Genomic DNA, 6,649 nt, shown 5'->3' with positions numbered 1-6,649 from the left:
AGAGGAGGTAGATGAAGATGAAATGGGAAATGTGATACTGCGTGAAGAGTTTGACAGAGCACTGAAAGACCTAAGTAGAAACAAGGCCCCAGGAGTAGATAACATTCCATTAGAACTACTGACAGCCTTGGGAGAGCCAGTCCTGACAAAACTCTACCATCTGGTGAGCAAGATGTACGAGGCAGGCGAAACTTCCTCAGACTTCAAGAAGAATATAATAATTCCAATCCCAAAGAAAGCAGGTGTTGACAGATGTGAAAATTGCCGAACTATCAGCTTAATAAGTCACAGCTGCAAAATACTAACGCAAATTCTTTACAGACGAATGGAAGAACTGGTAGAAGCCGACCTCTGGGAAGATCACTTTTGGATTCCGCAGAAATGTTGGAACACATGAGGCAATACTGACCCTACGACTTATCTTAGAAGAAAGATTAAGGAAAGGCAAATCTATGTCTCTAGCATTTGTAGACTTAGAGAAAGCTTTTGACAATGTTGACTGTAATACTCTCTTTCAAATTCTGAAGGTGCCAGGGGTAAAATACAGGGAGCGAAAGGCTATTTACGATTTGTACAGAAAGCAGATGGCAGTTGTAAGAGTCGAGGGGCATGAAAGAGAAGCAGCGGTTGGGAAGGTAGTGAGACAGGGTTGTAGCCTCTCCCCGATGCTATTCAATCAGTATATTGAGCAAGCAGTAAAGGAAACAAAAGAAAAATTTGGAGTAGGTATTAAAATCCATGGAGAAGAGATAAAAACTTTGAGGTTCGCCAAAGACATTGTAATTCTGTCAGAGACAGCAAAGGACTTTGAAGAGCAGTTGAACGGAATGGACAGTGTCTTGAAAGGAGGATATAAGATGAACATCAACAAAAGCAAAATGAGGATAATGGAATGTGGTCAAATTAAGTCGGGTGATGCTGAGGAAATTAGATTAGGAAATGAGACACTTAAAGTAGTAAAGGAGTTTTGCTATTTGGGGAGCAAAATAACTGATGATCGTCGAAGTGGAGAGGATGTAAAATGTAGACTGGCAATGGCAAGGAAAGCGTTTCTGAAGAAGAGAAATTTGTTAACATCGAGTATAGATTTAAGTGTCAGGAAGACGTTTCTGATAGTATTTGTATGAAGTGTAGCCATGTGTGGAAGTGAAACATGGATGATAAATAGTTTGGACAAGAAGGGAATAGAAGCTTTCAAAATGTGGTGCTACAGAAGAATGCTGAAGATTAGATGGGTAGATCACGTAACTAATGAAGAGGTGTTGAATAGGATTGGGGAGAAGAGAAGTTTGTGGCACAACTTGACTAGAAGAAGGGATCGGTTGGTAGGACATGTTCTAAGGCATCAAGGGATCACCAATTTTGTACTGGAGAGCAGCGTGGAGGGTAAAAATCGTAGAGGGAGACCAAGAGATGAATACACTAAGCAGATTCAAAAGGATGTAGGCTGCAGTAGGTGCTAGGAGATGAAGCTTGCACAGGCTAGAGTAGCATGGAGATCTGCATCAAACCAGTCTCAGGACTGAAGACCACCACCACAACAACAACAACAACAACAACAACAACAGTGAGAAAAGAATTCACTGCCATCACGTATCATGCAGAACTGAATTGGCTACTAAAACTGAAGGATCCCAGAAGTAGATTACCTAGGTGGGCATCACATTTAGGTGAGTACCAATTCACAGTAGTTCATCGACATTGAAAACTACACAGTAATGTGAACTAATTAAGTAACAGCGTCAGAGTGTGTTCCCCAAAAGGCAGAGAACAACAATTGATGAACATGTGATAGGTCAATATGTACTTTCAATCCTGGAAACAAGATCCTAAATTTGAAGTAGTTGGCGTAACACCTTACAAGAGCAGTGATAAATGTAACCTTATTGTTGTACCTGAAAGCCTATGAGAACAAGTGTTAACAGAAAGTCATCGCAGTCCATTCCCAAGACAGACGCGAAAGAGCAAGTAACCTATGAGTAGTGCAACTCTACTGGCAGTCAAACTGGAAAGCAGATGCTTACAGTTATGTTCCATGTTATGATTATGGAATAAGCAGAAAGATATGGGCAAAACAAAATGATCTCTACAAGAACTCCCAGAAACTTTTTGAATGTGTGGATTTGGATATTACTTGTTCCTTAGCAAAATCAAAAAAATGAGAATCATTATATTTTGACCATTCTAGATCACTTTTCAAGATAATGGTACCAATTCTGGACCAAAGTGGTGCGTATTATTAGTTACACTGGATCTTCCAATAGAGCTCACTGTCTTCTACAAGTAGCAACCAAGTTTCCAATTTTACTTCCAACTTGTTACAGCAAGTACGCAGATTGCTGATAATTAATGAGCTAATGGTGACGCAAATTCCCTGAGGGGAATGTACAGCTCGAAACAGTTCATCGAACCACCGCGAAAATTGGAAGTTATTATGTTGTCAGTGGGCATCATTTGTGGGACACACAATACATCCTGTGTTTACAACATGAAGGTTCATACTGCCACTCAGCTCTTGTGAAACTATCTACAGTGTGTGAATGACCTCGCAGTTTGACTTTGCAACATCAGCAAGAGGCAGCAGCAATGAACATGTCAGAGACATAGCAAGCAAATGACTAGAAGTGTGGAAGCATGTATAGGCTTGTAATTATCAGTCATTCTTCCAGCACTCTGCTCAATGTGATCACACATACATGTAATAGCGGTAAGGAGTAAAGACTTTTACAACAAACTGAATTACGTATATTGGCATTAATGTTCCCACACCCCATAACTACTCATCCTGATGCATCCTGAAATAAATCCATGATATGTGTAACACTTACTAGTGTTCAAGAAACATGATCAATGGTACATTACATTTCTACCAAAACCCTATGAATCAACGAACACACACCTATGTTTTCTTGATACATAATTTGCAATTTAAAGTATTATTTCTAAAGACCAGATTATATGCATAATAAAAACCTTAAAATATGCATGAAACGTGCTTAAAAATGTATGAAAATTGATGAAATATGCAAGAACAAATAATAAAAAAAACATGGTTACTGTGTGCATTATATCTCAAAGTCGAACCTGTGCCTATCAATTATGAGGAAGAGCACTGGCCACACGAAAAATCTGTACATTTAGAAAGCTGACATCATTTTCCGAATACTTTCTGGTAGAGGTTACGAAGGAGACCGCTCTGGAATTATTTTATAAAAATTTGCAAAATGGGGATGCATACCATGTTTCAAGAACTGTTCCTTCTTTGCTATTGTTGTCGGTAACAAGCAGATGTGGTACGAGTGAGTCGCAGCGAAAAAATCGATATGTACAGGACCAACTTCGAGATATATCGCATGCAGAGGGGCATGCTCAAAAACTCCGAAATATTTTATTTAAAAAACAACATACAATCACAAATTTTTTTGAACAGCATTAACTTTTAGTTAATACTATTGGACCAAATCATTCACAATTTATTTTACATTTTTCTACTACTGTAAACATAAACAACCACATACTGTTCCAAATGTTCGGTAGTAAGATTGTGTCTTTGATCACTCAGAGCATTTTTATAAGCAGAAAAGGACCTTTCTACATCAACTGAGATAACCGAGCAGTATTTGAATTTGGGTTGTTGTTTTTTTTTTACATGTTCCATTGATCAATCACACGGTACAGTAGCCGTTATCATGTGGAACGTGTCAAGTCCACAAGCAATGCACATATGAAATAAGATTTTTTAACACAATACTAAGTTAAAGAGTAATATTTCTATTATTTACCCCATTCCTTTAAATTGCACAAAATGGATATACTATACTTATGTATTTATTTACTCCTCTTCAAGAATTCACCTATGGTATAGGAGGAGTTGTCAAGGAGATATGATTTCAATTTATTTTTGAAGCTATTACTGCAGTCTGTCAGACATTTTATTTCATCTGGTAATTTGTCGAAAATTTTTATAGCAGCATATTTTACCCCTTTCTGTGGCAAAGATAGGTTGAGTAAAGGATAGTGTAAGTCTTTCTTTTTTATGGTATTATAATCATGAATGTCACTGTAGTTTTTAAAGTGGTCCATGTCGTTGAGAACAAATTTCATTAGTAAGTAAATGTACTGCAAGGCTGTTGTAAGAATTCCCAATCTTCTAAAAAGATGCCTACATTATGTGCGACTATGAAACCCATAAGTTATTCTAACCACTTTCTTTTGAGCAGTGAATACTTTTTGTCTAAATGTTTAGTTACCCCAAAATATTATTCCGTATGACATCAGAAAGTGAAAGTATGCAAAGCATGTTAGCTTACTAATTTCTATATCCTCAAAATAGGCAATTATTCTGATTGCAAAAGTTGCTGAGCCTGGTTGCTTTAGAAGATCCAAAATATGAATTTTCCAATTAAGATTCTCATCTATATGTACACCCAAAAACTTAGTATGCTCTACCCTGTCTACTGACTTCTGTTGATGTGTTATATTTATTGAAGAAACTGTACTTTTTGCAGCAGAAAATTGGATTTACTGTGTTTTTTCAAAGTTTAGAGCAAGCCCATTCGCAGAAAACCAATTAATGACTTTTCCAAAGACCTTATTTGTATAATTTTCAATTGGAGTTTCTTTAACTGGATTAATAATTATGCCTGTATCATCAGCAAACAGTGTAAGTTCAGCTTCCTGTTTCAGATAGGAAGGGAGGTCGTTCACATATATCAAAAACAGAAGGGGATCCATGATTGAACCATGTGGAACACCTAATGTAATTTCATCCCAGTTAGATGAAGTGGCAAACTTATTTAATTCACTGGACCTATGTAAGGAAACTTTTTGCTTCCTGTTCCGTAGGTATGACTCGTATGCTATTCCATTTATACCGTATAGTTGTAATTTCTGTAACATAATGTCATGGTTCATACAATCAAATGCTTTGGAAAAGTCACAGAAAATTCCTATTGGTGACATTTTACTATTTAAAGACTATATTATGTGGACAATGAAATTGTATATTGCTGTCTCAGTGGAACAGCATTTTTGAAATCCAAACTGTGATTTACTAAGTATCCCATTACTGTTGAGATGGCTAACCACTCGAGTACATTACTTTCTCGAAGATTTTTGAAAATGCTCTAAGCAAGGACACTGACCGATAATTATTGTCATCTGTGGTGTCCCCCTTTTGTAGAGAGGCCTGACAATGGCATATTTTAACCTGTCTGGGAAAATACCTTGAGTTGGTGATGCATTACATGTGTGAATCAGAACATCAGCTGTAATTGCTCCAATTGTTTTGATATCTTATTAGAGATTCATCTACTCCAACAGAACATTTATTTTTCAAAGATTTAATAATTTTACTTATTTCACAAGAGGCTGTTAGGTGAAAGTTAATCTGACTACATTTTTTCAAAACAGACTCTTCCATGTACTGTCTGGCTTTTTCTTTTGAACTGCTCTCACCAATTTTTTCTCCTACACTTAAGAAATGGTTGTTAAATACATTAGCTACTTGTGTACTGTTTGTTAGGATGCTCTCATTCTCTTTAATAGTAATACTACCTACCCCAGCAGTTACTTTTCGTGTCTCCCTCCTAACAACATTCCATATCGATTTGATTTTTTTACGGAGTTGTTAATTTCTTCTCTAACATATATATTTCTTGATTCCCTTACAACTTTTCTTAGTATGTTACAATAATTTTTATAGTGTAAAACTACTGCTGGATCTTTGCTAGTTCTTGCTGTCTCACACAGTTTTCTTTCCCTTTATGAAGACACTTTAATACCTGTAGTAATCCAAGGTTTCTTTGAAAAGTGTGTGGTGTTACATTTAGTAATTTTCTTTGGGAATCAATGTTCAAAAAGGGATATAAATTTATCAAGAGATGTGTTGCATTTATCATTAGCATTTGGCTCATTATATACATCTCCCCAATTAACATTTCTTAAGCTTTCTCTGAAGTGCTCTATAGATACCGGGTTGAGCGAGCTCACACTTTTACTTAATGGTTTCTGGACTCTACACCCTGTTAGGTTCTGTAAGTTAATCAGTTGTGCATCATGGTCGAACAATCCATATACCACAGGGAAAGCGTGTGTTATACATCCTCTTTCTGTACAAATACATTATCTATTAGCGAGCTACTGTCCTGTGCTATACATGTACGGAAACTGATCACTGATTCTAAGTTATATGTTGTTAATAACACTTATAGTTCACTTTCCCTATCAGAATTACTTAGAAAGTTTACATTGAAATCACCACAGATTAATAACTACTACTTTTTGTCCGACAGACTTTTTCATGAATAGCTCCCAGTCTCCTAATGGGGACCTGTAGACTGTTGCTAATATCAATACTACCTTATCTAGCTGAAGTTCACATGCACAAAACTCAAAGTGCAGATCAACACAAAATTTGCTTACTTCTACAGTTTTGCATTTAACCCTTGTTTTATGAAAATTGAAACTCCTTCATCCATCCTATATCTACAAGTGTAAGATGCTAAATTATACCCACTTATACTGACACTATACATGCCCACAGTTACAATATGTTGGCACTTATGGTTTCTGGTAAAAGTTCACCTGTTGCATTAATAAAACTATCAAATTGGCACAAGGGTTCAAAGTTTGGATTATTGTTTAAAAT

The sequence above is a fragment of the Schistocerca piceifrons genome, chromosome X (genome assembly GCF_021461385.2).
Source record: "Schistocerca piceifrons isolate TAMUIC-IGC-003096 chromosome X, iqSchPice1.1, whole genome shotgun sequence".
NCBI classification, from domain to species: domain Eukaryota; kingdom Metazoa; phylum Arthropoda; class Insecta; order Orthoptera; family Acrididae; genus Schistocerca; species Schistocerca piceifrons.
The sequence above is the reverse complement of the archived record's forward strand: the minus strand, read 5'-3'. Positions refer to the sequence as shown.